Source organism: Haemaphysalis longicornis, unplaced genomic scaffold (genome assembly GCF_048455015.1).
Source record: "Haemaphysalis longicornis isolate Haplotype H1 unplaced genomic scaffold, Haemaphysalis longicornis Haplotype H1 scaffold_7, whole genome shotgun sequence".
NCBI lineage: Eukaryota > Metazoa > Arthropoda > Arachnida > Ixodida > Ixodidae > Haemaphysalis > Haemaphysalis longicornis.
The window spans coordinates 85,599,112-85,618,213 of record NW_027526422.1 but is presented as its reverse complement, the minus strand read 5'-3'; the positions used below and the strand labels follow the sequence as shown (position 1 = coordinate 85,618,213).

At 47.1% G+C, this 19,102-nt stretch overlaps 1 long non-coding RNA gene across 1 annotated transcript; it reads right to left on the bottom strand.

Annotated features, from left to right (window-relative positions):
* Positions 1-2,350: 2,350 nt before the first annotated feature.
* LOC144144594 (uncharacterized) lies at positions 2,351-17,298 on the bottom strand. Its single transcript, XR_013317287.1, has 3 exons — positions 17,206-17,298; positions 15,034-15,120; positions 2,351-2,483 (listed from the first exon to the last, which is right to left on the bottom strand). It is a non-coding gene; the product is annotated as an uncharacterized LOC144144594 (long non-coding RNA).
* Between the last annotated feature and the right edge of the window lie 1,804 nt (positions 17,299-19,102).

Below are 19,102 nucleotides of genomic sequence, written 5' to 3'. Positions count from 1 at the left end.
CGGCGGAGACGCGCGTGAATCGAGGTGCCCTACTTCAACGTTGACAGAACCACGTTGCCCTACTTCACGTGCGTTCCAAGCAGAACGTGGAACATATCTAGTGGAACCTTTCGTCACTGTTGCCGGTTGATTTCATAAAATGGCGCCAGAAGCTATAGTGGCACGGGCGACAGCAGGCGACGGCGGAGTGAATTTTTTTCTGCAGTTGATGAAGTATTTAACTTCGCTAGAATCAAGCATGTATGATTTTTTATAGAGTAACCCGGCAAATATCACTTCTGTATTAATTTGTTGTCTTATATTTGCGTAATGTCTTGTTCTTCTTCAACAATGTTGGCAAGTATGAACATTACACCGGACTTAGACCGGTAGATTTAGCTGTGACTATATAATACTATTGCGCAGGCCTTGTTTTACTTTGGCTGGGTGGCTGAATTGAGTCACAGACAGGCAGACAGACAGACAGACAAACAGACATACAGACAGACCAAAATTTCTGGGTTTAAGTAGCCCAAGAAAGACTATCGTCTTTAAAAAGTGAAGCTGTTCATGTACTTCGATTTCCCAACCCTCAGCTGACGCTGGCGATCTGTTTTTCGATTGTATTAAATTATGAGCACAACACTCTTCAAGGCCATCTGTCCTTGAACGGTTCTTCTTAACAGTTTCTGTTTTCCTTCGCATGCACTGCTTCTCCTGCGCCTTATGTTTGAACACTGCAGGGAAAAGTACGTCAGGTCGTAACAAATGTATCCTTTTGTCCTCAACAGAAAAATCAGCGTCAGTTATCTCGGGCTCCGTACTTTTGCATTCTCCATCACTGGGCGCTTGAAGCACGGTTTCACCCCTACTGTGAACATTTTCTGGGCTGTAGTTAGCGTCAGGTCGGTCATCAATGGCCGAGTCGTTGGTGGTTTCCTTTGTTTTTACTAGTTCCATCGTACTAGGAATTATTGCCTTTCGTTCCAAGAAGATATGAGTAGCAGGCCTTTTTGCGTGTAGCCTCTTTGGGAGGTTACAAAAAATAGTTGGTTCCCATTGGCGTTATATTAAGAACTCTAGTTTCATCGTATTCCTGCCTTCATCGTTCTCCGCTCCATGACTGTGATCTGCATTTGAAGTTTTGTTACTTTCCAAATATTTGACCCGATTCCCCAGACGTACCATATATTCTGCGGGAATTTGATCTTTTATACAAGCAATTAGGTTTTCTAGAGGTCTGTTTGTTTCGAACACTTTAACTTCAGCTTTGTCTTTTGCTGCACAAACACCTCGGCCACAAAATTGTCAAATGAGGCGGTATCTTCCACTAGTCGGTTAACCTAGCTTAGTGCGTCACGGTCTTCTTTCAACCTATTAGCAAACTCAGTCAGCTCACTTATTGGTGGGCGTGTCATTGGGAGGAGGTCTTCATCTTTTCCAATGAGGACTGTGACATCTCGTCGGATGATGCGCCGCCTTTCAAGCAGGGCCTTGTTACGAATCAGCGCGATGCTGTGCTTCAAGCTTCGTGTAGCGCTTTTGTGCTTTGTGGCGGAGACGCATGCGGAGCCGAGAAAACATGAGCGGAAAAGCACTCGTCCCGCACGCGTCTCTGCCCCGAAAACCGGTTTGGCTACCGGAATGACCTACCGCACTGACCACTCCCGTGCGCATCCAGCGTGCTAGATTTTTTGACGCCCCGTGTCGGAAACCGGATTGCTCGGACGGAAATTTGTCTTCTGCTTTAGTGGCTTTGCGCGCGCGACAGCCCCATCGAGATGTCGCCCAACAGCGGTCTACCGTTTCTCCTGCCTAACCGGAGAATACAGCATCCAGCCGGCCGGCATATCACTTCCGCTTCATAGCTGTTTGCGTGATCCACCAGCAGGTGCAGCATCGTCTGCGACGGAGCTATTGTTTCTAACTCATTAACAACGCACTTCACTGGCCTGTACGTGCTGTATGTTCAAAATAAATTTGGCCTTTAACTGCGTCCTTCACGGTGAGCGTTCCTTGTCTGGTGTCAATAAAGCTTTGCATGCCTTGAGCATTCCTTGCAGGCAATCTGTCGTGATACTATATTGCTGTAAAAACGTCTAGGCTGGACAACTTCTTGAATGTCAGCACTTGATGTTTAAGTGACACTCGTGAGCAATTGAAGACCTTACCCAAAGAGTCGCGCAAGCTGCAGTCTCCGAAATCAACCGTTTTAGTCTAGTGGCATAAAAAATATGGCAGTTAAGAAAATATTCGACAAACTCTATGCGTTAGTACCGGAGGCCGAACAGGTGGATGTTTACATCAAACTCTTGAATTCCCTGAAGGTCTGAGGAGTTTCCCTCCACTTTATTCTGTTCTGACGAAAAAAAGCAGCGACAAGCGGCGAAGGCGAGTTAGTGGCGCTGAGGCTTGACTTGAAAATCCTGGTAGATATCCATGGGTGGGTGGTTGGGCGAGAAGCAACGCCCTTTACGGCAGGTGCCGGGTTGCAGGAAAACAGTCTGGAACAGATGAAAAAAAAGCTGAGGTTTGACAACTCTAAACCTAGTTATCACGAAAGAAAGCAAAGGCACACAGTGTTTCGTCAAAGTTTGCGTTTGCTTTAGATTTCGCAGTCTGCCGTCCAGCTATATCTACTGGATAATTAGATTCAGCCTTCCTTTTGAGCTGAATGGCATGCACAGAGAGCCCAGCTAGAGCGCCATCGATGGCGAGACTAAGGGACCAAGCGACAGCGAAGCAGCCGTCAAACCCTCGCCGAGTCACGTGGCACAGCATCCGGGGGGGTACGTTCTAAGCGAGCTAGGCGACGAGACAGAAGATCGCGCGCCGGCGGCCGAACGTCACTTGAGACGCGATGAATGACCTTGAAATATGTATAATATAATAGTAAAGCTTTCGCCTTAAAAGTTGTGCCAGGAAAGCAACCTCTTTCTCTTTCACAGAAGGTCGGTAGCCCTAAAAATACGCATTCATATATAACCACAACTTTCGGCGAAACAATCGCAAAAAAACGCAGAATAATCGCTGACGAGAAAAATAATATTGTCGCAATTACGCACATCCTACATAATTTGAATGAAGAGCCGAAAAAAACCAAATGGAAATGGGTTGTAGCTCTTAAAGGCATCTCGCAGATTTTAATGAAGCCCTAAATGCAAAAAAAGAGGAGCGATTCCACTCTGCGAAGGTGGACGACCAGCGAAAATTTCAGCACACTACATATAGGTTGCGCAGAATTCAAGCAAATGGTGTGAGCAAATTTTATTTCTCTCAAGCGTAGACGGCAGTCATCCATAAGAAAGAGTTTTAGGTCATGGGCACGATACATGCATGAAACCGCGGAAATACATTTTGCCGTGGTTCAATGCACTGAATCCGTGTTTGTCGTGCGAAAGCTCGGTTTTCGGGCTAGAGTGCGTGGCGAACGCGCATACAATTTCACGACAAAACAAAACTCACACGATGCTGGGCGCAGTGAAATTCGATGCAGCCAGCCCATTCTCTGACGGCGTGCGCCCCTATCCTTTCCGCCTACTCCCCTCTTCGCAACCCTCTGGTTGACGTCACAGGCACTGCCACCGCCACCACCCCAGTCGCTACTACCACCTGCATATCATTGCCACCAGCGGGGGGGTCAACAAGCAGTGTGGCCACAGCTTCAACTGGGGAGGTCAACAAAACTGGAAAGTCGTTCCCGCCGGCGGAAGATTGGCCCAGGCTGCCGTTTTGGTCACCTGCAGAGCCCCGACGGGAGGATTATAAGCCTCACCAGACTTAGATTGCTCCTTCGAAAACAAAGGCGCTGGTCGTCAGGTTCTCCCAAAGCTCAGGGAGGGGAAGGAATGTGGGTAAAGGTGGCAGGGCGCAGTTATGTGCGCAGCCTAGTATCATATCTATGACGGTATATGGGTTACGGCAAAATTCACATGTGGCGCGGTATTGGGTTGGGCACATCCGATGTAGCCAAGTTGAGTGAGGAAAGGTGTTTGTCTGGAGTATTCGGAGTACTACTTCTTCTCTTGAAGTGAGGTAATGCTGGGTGATGTCTTGAAATGTGAGCCGGGGAAAGAGACTCGGTATTTTTCAGAGGCCTCGGAGGAAAGTTGGCAGGCTTGTCTATGGGCAAAGTTATTGCCCGTTAGTGAGGAGTGTCCCGGGGCTGACACTATGTTGACCTTTCAGTTGTGGACGTGTTTATGGAGGAGCTTCCACGTGGTAGAGGCCATGTTGCCTAATTAAAAAAAACTACGACAGACTGCTTGACAGTCCGTAATTACAGTCGTTGCGGGAGTTTGAGTGATGGCGAGGGCTACAGCATATTCTTCCGCGACACGGATAGATGTGGTCTTGATTGAGGCCCAGGTGACGGTCTTGTCTTTTGTGGTTACCATGGCCAAGTAATGGGACGGATTGGAGTAAGGGCTGGCATCTGTGTATGAAACAGTAGGATTGTTTCCGTAGATTCGTTCTTGGGCTTGGCTATGAGCGTGGCGCCCACCGGAGCGCAAAGAGGAATGCATGTTCTGAGAAGAGGGTGGATACGAATGAAATGGCGCCGTTATGGGGTAGGAGTTCGGTCCGTGGTCTGAGGAACTGACATTGTGAGGTCCTGTAAAAGTACCAGTCACGTTGGTATTTGAGTTAGGTGGAGACGTTGACTGGAAAGTCGTTGAATCGACGAGTTCCGAAACCGAGTTGTGAATGCGTAATTGGAGCGGTTTAGTTGTCGCGGTGGACATAGGGAGATTTAGAGCTTTTTTATAGCTTTGCTTACGAGGCGATCAATGGCTTCCATGTCACGTTTGGTGAGAGTAAGGTAGGGGGCGATGTAGATGACCCGTGATAAGAGGAAGGCGCGGGTAAGGCGGAGAAGGCCTTCCTCCTTCATGCCGCGACGTCGATTGGAGATGCGGTGAAGCATGTGGGTGACTTGAGTAAATACTAGTTATGCAAGTCATCGCAGTGTAAGGGCGCTCATCAACGCCAGGGCCAAGCTTCTGAATACCCTGAAAACGCCAACCACCACGTGCGCTTTGGAAGTTCTGGACGCCTTGGATTCACTATTTGCTAGCCCTCGAGTGACATTATAACCCATCTGTCTTCATCCTTTGGTCAGGAAATATGTGGAGCTTCCATATTTCAGTGAATTGCCATAACTGTGAAACCTCAACTTTCTAATTTTCGCCACTTTGTGCTTTCAAATCACTTCCAGATTATTGTGATCTCTGAACAAAACTTACCCACTCCAATTAGACTGTCCGGCTATCAAAGCATCGAATCCTCCACTTGTCGCCTTCCTAATAAGAGCGTTGATTCTTTCTTTCTGCGCTTTCGTGAAGTTGGTGTGCGCTGCATGGCACCTTATTCGTGAAATTTCCTAGGAGTGCATGTGGTAGTCGTAGGAGGTCTCGTTCCTTGAGACCATTTTGTCTACCCACACACGGCTAACCTGCTTAAAGTTGCATACATATCAAGGCACATGCATTGCCAACGTACAAGGTCACAAGGAACATTTGAGCCAAATATCTTGATAAACGAGCAGCTGTGGACCAATTAAACAAGCACATATACACACATGCAGCAGTAACAGACATGACAGCAAGTATAGCGTATGCTGACCTCGAGGGAAAAATGGGAGTACCAGCTGTGCATCCTCCAATGGAACACATCTGTGCTGAACTCACAGCCATCGCTACTGTTCTTGCCCATACATCCCACCACACGAAACACACGCACATATAAACGGACTGAAAAAGCGCCTATCACCAACTGCTATGTCTAGAACTGTGTCGACCCATAGGTAACGGCCATCAGCAAGAGTATCAAGGGGGCTGTAACAGTGTACTGGATACCTGGGCACAAATGAATGGCAGGTTACAAAGAAGCTGATCAGCTAGCCCGGGCTCCTGCCAACCTCGAACCAAACCAAACGCTCATGGTGCCGACAGCACTTAAATTGAAGGACTACTCCACAGGAAGGAGGGAACTCCCCAGCCCTCTGACACGCTCACAATATACCAAGCAACCTCAATAAGACAAGCTCAGACACGGATACTCCGGCTAGACTGCACAAGACATGTGGAGATCCTGAAAACCATCCCCTACTTTCTCCATATATAACATCATACGAGACCAAGATCACATCCTCTGGAACTGCACAACCATACACAACGCTAAAAACACCCCACAAAGGATGGCTGACCGCAACAAGCGCCACTGAAGAACAAAGGCAGCTGGCGGCGTACATCAGGCAGCGGCTTGAAGACGTCACCAGAGGTCCTCTGGAATGGGAGGACTAAGCACGCCTTCGTATTTATATTTAATAAAAGCTTTTCTCTATCGCTCTCCACTTCCGAGAAACCAAGAAAACTAATGGAATTCATCCGCCGAGAACTCACCTATTCAGTTGATTCAATACGGTAGCACGACACCAACCATTATGTGTGCCTAACTGTAAAGAAATGCAAGCTCTCCTTCACGCTTCCTGGCGCGTTCACATCCCCATCAGCTCATATAGACCACCAGAGATTGGAGCATATCTCCAGAATAACACCAGGCCCTTGGATAATCACCGGAGACTTCGATGCTCACCACTTATTCCGGGGAAGCTCCAAGATGAACCACACGGGCCGAGGACTCGCATCATTGGCGTCTAAATATGGCCTTTGCATGCTAAATGATGACAGCCCTACATTTCTCCGTTGTCCATCATACGGGAGCTGTCTGGATCTTACCTTGGCGTCAACGCATCTGGCTGGCCGTCTTGGTTTACTGATATTTAAACTCACGGCAGCGACCACACTCCGACATACATCAATATTAAAGGATTCCATCTCTCTTTCTCACCCACTGTTACCACGCATACTGACTGACCGAAATTTAAACCCCTGATGAAGTGCGCCTGCCGGGATAGGTTTGTCACAAGCCTAGAGGTTGGTATCAGCAATACAGTGAAATCTCGATATAACGAACTTCAGGGGACCGTGGAAAATTGCTCGTTATTCTGAAAGGTCGTTATAGTGAAAATCGCAAAATTTAAGAAAACAAATAGTATTTCAATGCCTAAAACGACCTACGTGTAAAGCAGTGCATCCTTGGAGTCATTTTTTACAAGAAAAAATGCACTAGTGATCATGAAACAATGCACGTTTATTTAAAGTGGTTGGCGATTTTCATCTAGCGCGAGTAGCACAATCTTCCTAGCACGAAGGACTCAAACTCTTACACATTCCTGGGGAGTGAATCAGTGGCCGTGCGGTTTTTCCCCGGACATGTGCGGAGTTTTTGTATGCTGTCCACCACATCCGCAGTCGTCGCGTGCTCGTCGTAGTCTTCGAGTGCTGCTGCGGCACCCTCAGAGGCATCGTTGTTCATGCCATCCTCGCTGCCATCTTCACTTCATCCTGAACGCTCACGGTCTGGGCAATGTCCTCTGTTGTCAGCTCTGCTGATGTCCGTGAAGATCCAGCAAGCCACGTGAGCAGCGGCGGAACGTAGAAAAAGTTGGGGTGAGCGCGAATAGCGCGGCCGCGGCTTTCGGGACGGAGAAGGCTACCCATGCTTCATTTTTTCTCTTCTCCTCACCTTTTTTCTCCCTCTTGCATCGGTTGCCGCATTCCGCGGAGCAAGTTGCAAGACGTCCTCTTCTTCGCTGCGCTTTGCCGTGTCGTCTACTAGCACACTGCCCCGGTTGCCGCGATTGTTTAACGGACTTCTAAGAGTCTCCGGCCTTGAAAATATGAGTTCGTAGTACTGAGGTGTTAACATGGCACGGAACTAAATAAAACGATCGTTATTTTGAAACGTTCGCTATTCTGAAGTACGTTGTAGTGAAATAATTTTACATTAAAACTACAAGCAGTCGGCGTGGGATTTCTTAAACGCTCGTTAATCTGAAAAGTTCGTTAATGTGGTGTTCGTTGTACCGAGGTTTGACTGTATAACCCAGTCATCTAGGCGATCTGCCCCGCTACCTGCAAGAGTCACGGATTTTGACATCGAGCTTTTAACGCCTCCGCGCAATTAAACAGCGCGCCGAGCGACATTACAGGCGTACAATGGGCATCCTCGATTTGCCAGTCCTGGACGGTCCGAGGGCAATCCGAAGGCCGCCCGCGGACTGGAAGCCTCATACAAATACATGGGAAAATCGAGCGCCGGATCGCATCTCGGGCAGTCTGCGGACGTTCCGGGACTGATAATCGAGGAGGCCTAAAATCCGTGCACACACAGAAGAAAATACAACGCACACAGAATAAAATACAGCGGCGCATCGCACAGGTCCAGGCACACAGGTGGAAATCGTTTTGCGAGTCCGTCGGCCCTCAGAAGCCTCGGCCCTCTATGTGGAGGACAATGCGTGGACTGGCAATGCGTGTGCGGCAGCGATGCCCGTTCAAGGCATTAGAACTCCATGAAAGCCGTCAGGAGTTGAAAGTTGCCGCGGGCTTCTGTGTGATGGTTGCCGCGATGACAAATTGCGTTGGATCTGCGAGAAACAGCCAAGCCGCTCCTCCCCGCGATGAACGTATCGACGTTCTCTTTCCAATAGAAGAGTTAGAGGCAGTCTCGGCACCCTGAAGTCACAGCTCTACACCGGGTCATGACGGAGTAACGTACTCCACTTTACGCCATCTTGGCCCTGGAGCTCGACAAACGCTTCTGGTCCTATTTAATTCGACATGGACAGATGGTGTCGTACTTCCACAGTGGAAAACAAGCCTTCTTGTTCCTTTGCTAAATCCTGGAAAACCTCCCCTTGACATAGCATCGTACCGCCCTATTGCCCTGGCAGTTGCATTGGGAAGGTGATGGAAAGGATGTACTTAGCGGCTGCAGTGGTATCTCTGATACCACAACACATATCCGACGGCTATGGCCAGTTTTCGGGGAGCGGGTTCTCCTATAGACTGTGTGATAGATTTAGTAACGTTTGTACAGCAAGAAAATATCCGCAAACGCCTCTCAGCACCGTTCTTTTTGGCGTCAAAGGGGCCTAAGACAATGGGCTTCACGAGGGTGTTCTAGACGCCCTTCAGCTCTTTGGACTCGGTGGCCGAACTTTCAAATGGATACGAAGCTTCTTGTCCTGAAGATCACTTTTGTTATAACAGAAGACGGCCCAACATCGTATCACATCATTCAACGAAGTGTTCTTCAAGGTCGGTTGCTAAACCCTACCTTTTTCAACCTGGATATAATCGGACTTGTACACGCTCTGCCGAAAAAATGTCTGTGTATCTATTTACGCCGGTGACACCCGCCTATGGGCTTCGGGAGTCAATCGGCCTCAGCTGCGAGCACGAATTCAAAAAAGCAGCCAATGCGACGAGGGCATACCTCCGAAAGCAAGGACTAGGAATTTGTAGTGACAAGTGCGCGGTGGTTGCATGTATCCGTAAACCCATGTCCCGATATCCCACAACGATCAATAAAAGTCGATACCGTACTCCAGAAATCACAAATTTTTTGGCGTGGTCATCGGCAGGGACATGTCATGGACCGCACATGTATCTTTCTTAAAGAAGAAACTCACTACCATCGCCCACATTTTCACATTTCTCGCTGAAAAGATGTGGGGCATATCGTTCAGAGGAATTCTGCAGTTGTACCAGGCGCTTTTTCTGCGAGGTTTGCGTTACAGCTTGCCAGCGATATCCAGTACATGCTCCACTAACCTACGGGTGATCCTGAGCGTCCAAGCGCAGGCTCTCCGCAGGTGTCTTGATTTGCCGCGATGTGCGGGAACAGTGGGAACAATATACATCGCCCAAGACAATCCTACAGCAACTTATGCGACCACTGAGACGCTACGCCTGCCCACCAGGATACTCACGAGGCTACCATGTCACCAACTTGCGCGCTTCCTCTAAGTCGACCAGGGTATTAATTTGCAGCCATTGTCGCAGCGCACAGGGCTGAACTACCTCGAGTTACACGCCTGCGGTCACACCGTTCTCCACGTTGTGGTGCTTGGCAACCCACGAGATTCGTCTCCATGTTCCGGGCATCGCAAAGAATACCGACTTTCCACCAGTGGCTCCCCGACAGTTTTCCATGCAGTTACTGCACGGACAACACAATGACCAGAAGCATACATACACAGGTGGTTCTGTAATGTCCTCGAGCTCGGCAGATGCGGTGGTTATACCATCAGAATCAACAAAAAGTCCATTCCATGTCCTAAATGTCACGAGCTCGACGGCTACTGAACTTGCAGCCATTCGTGAACCTCTTCAATACATTATGGAAGCTCCTTCCCAACAATGGTCTATTGCAAAGTTTCCGAAGAGCCCTGCGCTGCGGTCCTCTCCACCAACTCGTGACAGAAATTCGAGAACTATTTCACCAGACGGTCATAAATGACCATAATATTTTATTTCAGTGGCTGCCAAGTCACTGTAGAATAACCGGCAATGTTTCGGCTGATGCAGCTGCCCGGACAGGCCATGACAGTGAAAGCAGCATCTTGCTTCCGCTTTCAAGCACCGATGCCGCTAGAGTGCTAGGACCTCCATTACTCAATGAAATACACCGGACTTTGTGGATCCGCGCCTCCACAACCAGGACCCTCTACTCCAGCGTCGTCTTCCGTGTGGGCTGTCTCGATCACAGTCTACTTTACTTTATAGGCTGTGGTTGGGAGTAGCCTTCACGAAAGCCTACTCCTTCCTCATCGGGATGGCCAGAAGCGCTCACTGCGGCGCCTGCATGCTCGAATGAAGAAACCATAGAGCATGCATTTTGTCATTGCCCCGCAGTATAACCAGCGGCTGGTTATATTTCTACCGGTTCGCCGTTTTATTATGCTTCATTATTTTTTTTATCATTTCCTTTCTCTATTTGTTACTAAGAAGCTTGGCCTATCACCTTTGTTAGGTACATATGCAGCATTAACGTTACCTTTAAGGAACATTGCCATGAGGACAAAATGAAGTTTGGGCCAATAAAAAGACTGCGTGGTTCCGATGACAATGAGAAAATTTTTACTGCAAAATTCACAAAATAATCAAGATATTAAAGAAAACATGTGTAAAAGTGGCTACTCCCCATCCACTTTCCAGCGATTTTTCTATGTCGGCAAAAAACCTTGTTTGTGTGATAGGCCATGGCCTACCAAAGCCACCGCCAAGAAGCATGACTAGGCGATTGTAGTGGGGCCTCTAGTTCCGTTTGATCGTATCATTTTAATGCTAACTTGCAGTTGGCACACAGATAACTGTTCTTATTGCTGGCCAATATCGTTTCATTGCAACCCTTATTGCGTCACTGCAGCGCGAAATTGGAAAGTTTGCGTTTTTTTTTCTGTTAAAAACGTTTGCCATGGCTAGAGCACAGATGGTTAAAAGTTACCAGAAACTAATTTTTTTCTAAGTGAACAAGGTTATATTTTGTCCTCATGGCACCTTTAACGTTGAGCCTAAAGTCTATGTGCTGATTCGGCTCGTGTGGCTGTGCAGGCGCAATATCGCCAATTCAAGAAACTTTGCCGACAACGTCTCAATGAAGCATGTTTTGCTGGCTTCCTATTATTAAGTTTTCCTAGGCAAGGGGAAGTCTTCGCGAGTAAGGTGTACGCCAACTGGGAATTCACACCGCAGGACTCATCCCCGCAGTACTTTTTCCCAAAAGCCCTTTTTGTCAACCTGTTACCATTGCTTATTTTTGGACATGTATTGTTCAGCCTTCTTAGTGGGCAGGCAACATTTCTAATCCTTGAATCGCACCGATTTGGAAAATGAAACCGATCACCTAGTACAAGTCAGGGGTGACCCCTCCATTCTAGGAAACATTGTCGCCTGTGCAGTCACAAGCGTCCCTTGCAAATGTGTATGAGTTGTGACAGGCTTTAAATGCTATCAAGTGACTGCTGAACTGTGTTTATTCACTGAATATGTGATTTAACGCGCCTACGCTAAACAGGCCATGATGACGCGCGCTGCAGTGGAGGGCTCCGGATTAATTTTGACCACCTGGGAATCTTTAACGTGCGTGGAAATCTCGAACACACGGGAGTTTTCGCTTTTCGCCTCCAGTAGAAAGGCCACCGCCGCGGCCGGGAATCGAACCCGCGTCCTTGGGCTCAGCAGCAGAGCGCCTTAGCCACTGAGCCACCGCGGCGGGCGCTGAACTGTGTTACCCTACTCTACGAACATCAGAGTGACTTGTTAAAGACTTTCAAGCGTCTCTGGGAACATAACACAGTGTTTGTGAAACTATTTGTCTGATTATTTTTTGCCCTATACTTTTATTCCCTTCTTAGCGAGGGCAGCCTCCTGTTTCAATAAATTAATTAATTCATTCATATAAATAATTCATATCAAGCTTTTCTGGCCAACCCCCCGTGATGAAGAGCACCTTGTGATGGAATTTGATTCAGTCGTTTATATTTTTTTTTTTCAAAGCTCGGAAATTGTTGTTTGGACCCATAGCTGCTGGGCTAGTATCGAGTAAGGAACATGGTACTTAGGTTTCAAGACTTGCAACGGGAAAGTTACTGCTCAAACAAAACAACAACAAATATCAGATCAAAGCATCAATCAAAAGAAAATTGTTTTAGCAAAAAAACAACGGCTGCTAACTTTCATTTGGCGAGTGAAGTACTAACACTTAGATGATTAACAGAGCGTTTCACATTGCATTGCTGTAGCATACCATGAACACAAACACGTTTTAATCCATTGCCTCTATCTTAAGCCCGTATGGCGAACAAGCCCGTATGACGAACAAGTGACACTATGTCTCTAGAATAAAAACTGCTTTAGGAATGGTACAAATTGAGCTTAATTTTAGCGTCATCAGGCGTGCTGCTCCAAATTGAAGCGCCATTAAATCCAACCATTTATTTTTCGCAGATATTCAGCAGTACACGCAAAATGAAATGCTCTTTTTCTTACTGCCGCCTATAGTATACTTTTTCGGAGCTACAAAACACTTGCCGAGATTTGATCACTGAGGGCTAATATTTTATTAATTGTTAACACTGTTCTAACGTATAAATGAAACCAAAACATAAGATGCCGGTCCATTGACGCAAAAGCTTATTCGGGCAAGCGAATTTTGAATGGTTTATGTTTCGCAGCGTTTGTGTTTTATCCTAAGTGCACCTTCAGAATGCCACCTGGACTCAGCAAGCGCAAGGAAGCTATTCTGCATAGGCTGCGCTTGAATGTGGCCTACAAGGGACATTACCTCTACAAAATCCAGCAGGAATCTTCGCCTTTTTGTTTCACATGTGGCTCACGAGAAGACATTCGTCATGTTATATGCGGGTGCGCAAAGTACACCGTGCACAGACAGAAACTAATAATATGGGACATCTTGAAGGTAGCGCACTTAAACACGGACACTAGGGAAAGAAGCGACAAACCGCAGCGCTTTCTTTCCCTAGTGTCCGTGTTTAAGTGCGCTACCTTCAAGATGTCCCATATGCATTACCAACTAGCCCAGTTGTCACTTCTTCTACAGAAACTAATAATATCTTTGTGTAGGCCGCTTAATGCAGCACTTGAACTGAGGGCTGTTTTGGGACCTTGGTCGGGTCTCAGTTAGGCTGCACGTGTAATCAAAGCTCTCTTGGAGGTTCTTCGGGGCGCAGAACTGGACAGAGTTTTGTTATTGAAAATTTTGGTCACATCAAATGACATCTTTTTATTCTTACAGATTTTTTGCTTTCTTTCTCTTTTTTTCTATCATCTAGCGTAGAAAGCCAGCGCGACGGCTCGGCTAACCTCGGCAGTCTTCATTAAAGGCTTTCTCTCACTCTCGCTGATTATAAGTTCAAAAGATGCCTTATGTGTATTACCCTATGGCTTCATGCAGTAGCCTAATCGGTTGTGAGTGAAAGCTAAATATAGTATGTGGAGAATAATAAAACCGAAGTGAGTTCACATGAGCTATCAGTTAAATATGGCGCCCATACGGTAACAATCTTGTTTTGTGATATGACGGTATCGTAGACAGTGTTTCAACAGGTACAAGAAATAAACTGCTGGGATATCCATGCTAGTATCCTTAATTATTCCGGCAGGAGCTATGTGGAGTCCAGGGACCTTACCTCAATTAGGTGTTTAAAGTACTGCCTTCAGTTTCTTAAGGTCGGATTGGAAAAGACGTTAATTTCACTCATTATGAAACTTCTTTTAATAGCCGGCACTGATGGCGGCGCGTGGAATCCGATTTCGGGTCACTCTGCCGTACAAAAGGTGGTCTTATATGGGTAAAAACATAATTAAAGGAACCGAGAGTACCGTTCTCTAGTTTATCTGCAAGAATGTGCAGATTTTAACTGAGCTCGGTTGTGTCGTCCATAATGTTTTAAATTTTCTGCGGATTGCCGTTGGTTTGCTGAATGAGATAATTAAAAAAAGTTTTTATTTAATTGTTGAAGAAATGATAATTCTCCTGACTTATTAACCATTCGTGGACTACTGGAAAACTTGCTGCGAAGACTTGCACGTGCTGATAAATAATTTCTGGCTCTGATAAACCTTTCTGATAAATTCTGATAAACCTTTCTGGCGCATACGTCGGGATGACACGTCACTTGTGGTATAAATTAACCACCTCTCGGCTGTTGGACGTTTCTTTCCGAGGGCCCGCGACTTCTCAGAGGCAATCTTTGGGTTTGCCGACGACCACGGACGAAGGCCGAATTTCAGGGAACGTGACTTCAACAGCTGACGCTGGGGAAAAAATAACACATTCCGATATGGCTGTTCCTCCCAACCGACCAAAAAATTGACCAGGCTTTGGAACGCTGGAATCCCTTTTATTAAAAAGATTGCGTAGGAGCGTTTTGGTCGTGTACCTGTATTTTCACAGCCGTATACACTTATCAAATCCTTTAAGAATGCTGACCAAGTTTGCCGACGTTCGCGCCAGCTGTCGTTTACATCAGTGATGTTGCGCAAGAGTACAAACGGAAACGTACCCGACTGAGCTGCTTTTGTGCTCAAAAATATATGAAGACGCTGCTGTGCATCCTTGGCCACGAATTCGCGTTGTTTCTAAGCGATAGGGAAAGGATGTGCGTGGGAATCGAATTACCTTGCAAGGCGTGCCGTCCTTCTTGTAGAAGATGTCGTCGCTCTTGCCGTTTGCCATTTCACAGGCAGTGAAGCACTGCCTGAAATTCTGGAAACAAGGGAACGCAGAAAAGGCGCAGTTGGGGTGGAGGATAAACTTGCATCTTAAAAAAAATGCGCAGAAATTTTGAGAATTGTCTACAAATGGGGAGCGTTCTTGAGCCGCTTTAAACTAGATTTGGCTATGACTAGCCAAATACGTTCGGTTATTTTATTGTTTCTAGTTTTCTTTTGTTTCTTTTCGCCAATGATGTAAAGTTACACCGTTATAGCGATTAAGTGCATTTATTTTGCAAATTGTACATTTTTGTGGAAATTCAGGGCGGTACACGGTTGGCTCATTCCCGCTATATTTTTATTCGCATTTCCTACGATCTTTCCCGGGCTTTTTTTGTTCGGTCTTCGCTTTTTGTGGGGGATATTCATCAACCTCCCCACCTTCGCTACGGGCCGCATTATCACTCGTTTGTTCCTTCTGCGCCCCTTTTACTACCCGTCACAAGCAAGACGCGCTTTATTAACGCCACCACCAAGAGCTTCTGCCGGTCAGAACCCCAGTCACCCAATCATTAGAGCCAAGTGCCGCACGTTATCAACAAATAGTTCTTTCCTTCTCACGCAACAGCAGTTTAAAATTCACTACTCAATTACATAGCCTCGTGCACAAATCGCAAAATATTTCTCAAGAAACTTGAAATTACTAACCTATCAGCCTTCACGTGATGGTCCTTCCGAATCAGTTGTGCAAATTCCATTGTTTTTTTTTCTATCCAGCTTTCATAATGTTTGCAATAGTTTCGCTATTCCTAGCTGATGTTTATTTCCCTTGCGTTCTTTTTTGTTGCTGTTGTTGTTGTTTTCATTATGTATTCTTATACCTTGAGGCAAGCCCTCCCCCCCCCCCCCTTCGCCCTTATGTAATGCCCTCGGGCCTTTAAGGAGCAAATAAATGAAATGAAATGATAAGATGCATGTTTTTCTTTCGTGAGATCGTGTTTGTAAAGTTTTTATTTTGTCTACTTTTAACAGCGAAGCTGTTTAGCAAATCGTAATTTTTCGTGTCCGCAGTTAAAAATACCAAGAAATTGCATGCAACCAGTACATCGTTGTATCATTTTCTGATGGAACTCGACTTTACTCTTTCCCACATCCCCTTCTCCGCACTGCTCCCCTCGGAACGAACGAGCGGTTAGACGTTTTCACAGCGCAGCCGCGCGAGGCCGTGGCTTGACCTCCGCTAAGCTTGAAGGTCAGATTGACGCTACGAGGAACGAGCCGCTTTCTGGGCTTGCACCAAGATGGCAAGCTGGGCGAGTTGGTTTTGGTTCATGGTGATAGAAAATAGCCAGCGCAAGAAAGACGAGGACGAGGAAGGTGACACAGCGCGGCTTTTTTTCTTATTTTTTTTTTCGGGCAGTACAACGCGTTCTTCAACCAGCACCAAATAGTCATCAACGTGTCGAAAGATGCGCTTCACGGCTCCATTTAGACATCCTTGCACACAACGACAAAAAAAAAAAGCCGTGCTGTGTCTGTTGCCTTCCTCGTCCTCGTCTTTCTTGCGCTGGCTATTCTCTATCACCATTTCTGGGTTTGACCTGGAGTAATAAGCTTTACTTAAAATTAGGCGAAATGGCTGTCTGTAGCAGCTAAACAGAGCAAGTTAAATTAACAGTCTGTGAACACTGCTATGGCCCGTACTGATGCCCCCATTGGCTGCGACGCATCGTGTCGCTTCAAGGCAACGGTCTCATCTTTGCTAAGGGGTCAGCTGAACTGCTGGCGGATCATCAGTAGGTGAGGAGCTGGTACAAGCTGGTCACACCTAGCGACGCACCAGTCGGCGCCTTCAGCACCGACCTGGTGCCGCGTCAACCCCAGAGCGTTCAACTGGTCGTTAATACTTCCGCAGATGCAGCTCAGAATGAGTGCTTAATTCGGTCTCCTCGCCCTTTTCTCATTAAGTTATCATCTTACTTTTGCCCGCTGCAGCATGAAGCCCTCCCGTGGGAGGTTTCAGCCGAATACCATACCGGAGTGACCAGATCCTATTTTGGGGAGGACCTACTTGTGTTGAAGTTTAGGCTCTAAAATACTTCTATACGCTGTATAGCTTTTGGAGGACGTCACTTACAAGCTTCCCGCGACACTTGGATGGTCCGTCGCTCCACGCCATCGCGATCAAGGCTGCACAAAACATGAACCCATATCTTAGCCGAACTGTAGCGAGCTGACGTATTTTACAAAGCGGTGGTTTTTGAATGAGATAAGATAGATTGATATTGACGAGGTTCTTGTATGTATTGGGGGCATCGAATCGCTGCGCTATTACGCCACAATAAGGGTTACCTAAGCATGTAGCTTCGCTGGCGAGAACAGAAGAATACGAGAGCTACCACTTATCAGTTTTTCAGCTTGAAAATTAACAGGCATACAGTAGCTGACGAGAGAACGCTGATTCCCCAGAATCAGCGTCCTCTCTGGCTGGTCTACGCCTGTTCTACTCACGTGCCGCTGGATAGCGGCGGCACGTGACAGCGGGTTAAATTGCCACTCGACACCGAGGCTCCGGGTTAAATTGCACGGGACGCAGGGTTAAATTGCCACTCGAACTCAAATGTGTCTTTTACTCATTACAGTGGCGGTCGTTGTCTCTGCCACACAACAACAACCACCACGGCAGTTTTTTCCCACTATGGTGCACTTCAGTCTTTAAAACTGGCAGAAGTAACGGTACCTGTTGCCCTCATTCGTGAAATCGGCAGCTGCCCTCTGTTTTGCGAAGACAGACGCAATGATTTTCAGTAATTCAGGGAGATCAGCGCATGCGCCTCATCATTTTCCAGAGCCCAGGGCATATGCCGTTAACATGCATGCTTTGACCGCGCCCCAAAGCCAAACGCCTGACAAAAAACAAACAAATCATCTCAGTGCATTCTCAAGCGCTCGCTCGAGGACACCACTGGTCGACGCAGTCTTATCCCAAGGCTGTGGGCTCGGTTCCCTTCTGGTGTGAACATTTCTCACCGTGTTTCCTCCTTCCTACCATTCAGAAAGCTCCATTTACACCCACAAAACGAGACGACCTCAATGGCGGTCGTTACTCTAGCGTTTGCTTTTCTTGCTACGTTCATTGTGCACATTGTGTGCGCGTTTCTTGTTGCTTTGTGCACAATTAAGAAGACAACCAGTAAAACCTTCGTCTTACCAATGAAGCAGAAGATTCGAAGGTTGGTCGACGTGCCTCGGAAACGCATGGGCGCTGTGAACATGGGTCAGCAGGCTCCGGGAGTCCTGACTGCAGTGAGTGACGGCGGGCCGTGATTCGGATGCCGAATAAAGCGGGGCAAGACGAAACGAGGGCAAAACTTAAGAAAAAAAGGGTTCCTTCGGCGCTCGGCAAATAAAAACGAAAAAGAACAAAAAGACCACGATCAAAGCAGAGAGAGTGAGAAAGAGAGTATTCGGCCGTACATTGGCGTTGTCCGGGGACAGACTCACGCCGGCCCTCTCCCATGTACACAGTTCCGTGCAACGCGTGCCACCGTGGAGGAGAGAAAAGGTTGTGTACCATTGGCACAAACGGAGGCCATTTGTCGGCAAGGCAGCGTTAAATTACAGTTGTTCGAATAACACGCCGGTGTGTGGCCAAGACACCATTCATGGCCGCAATCAAAACAATTGTTTCTGAACATCGCAAGCTGTATGGTGCATTCAACGGTCTCGCGCACTTATAAAGCACAGAATGTATCAGCGAATCTGGGCATACTCTGTGCTATAGATATCCGATTTCTGCTCTTGGAACAGCAACGATAGCCTGTATTTAGTGAGCAATCTACTGGTACGACGCGTTCTTGTTCGTAGGCTTTAATAGAAAAGAACACTGCCAGAAGGTAGAGTTTATCTAGAATTATTTTCTTGTGTGCTGCATGCAACTTTTTGTTACGAGTCCTTCTGTCAGCAGCATTAACCCGCTACATGAGGACATGCTACGTGACATGCTACTACTGTGGTTCTAACGATGTCAGGTC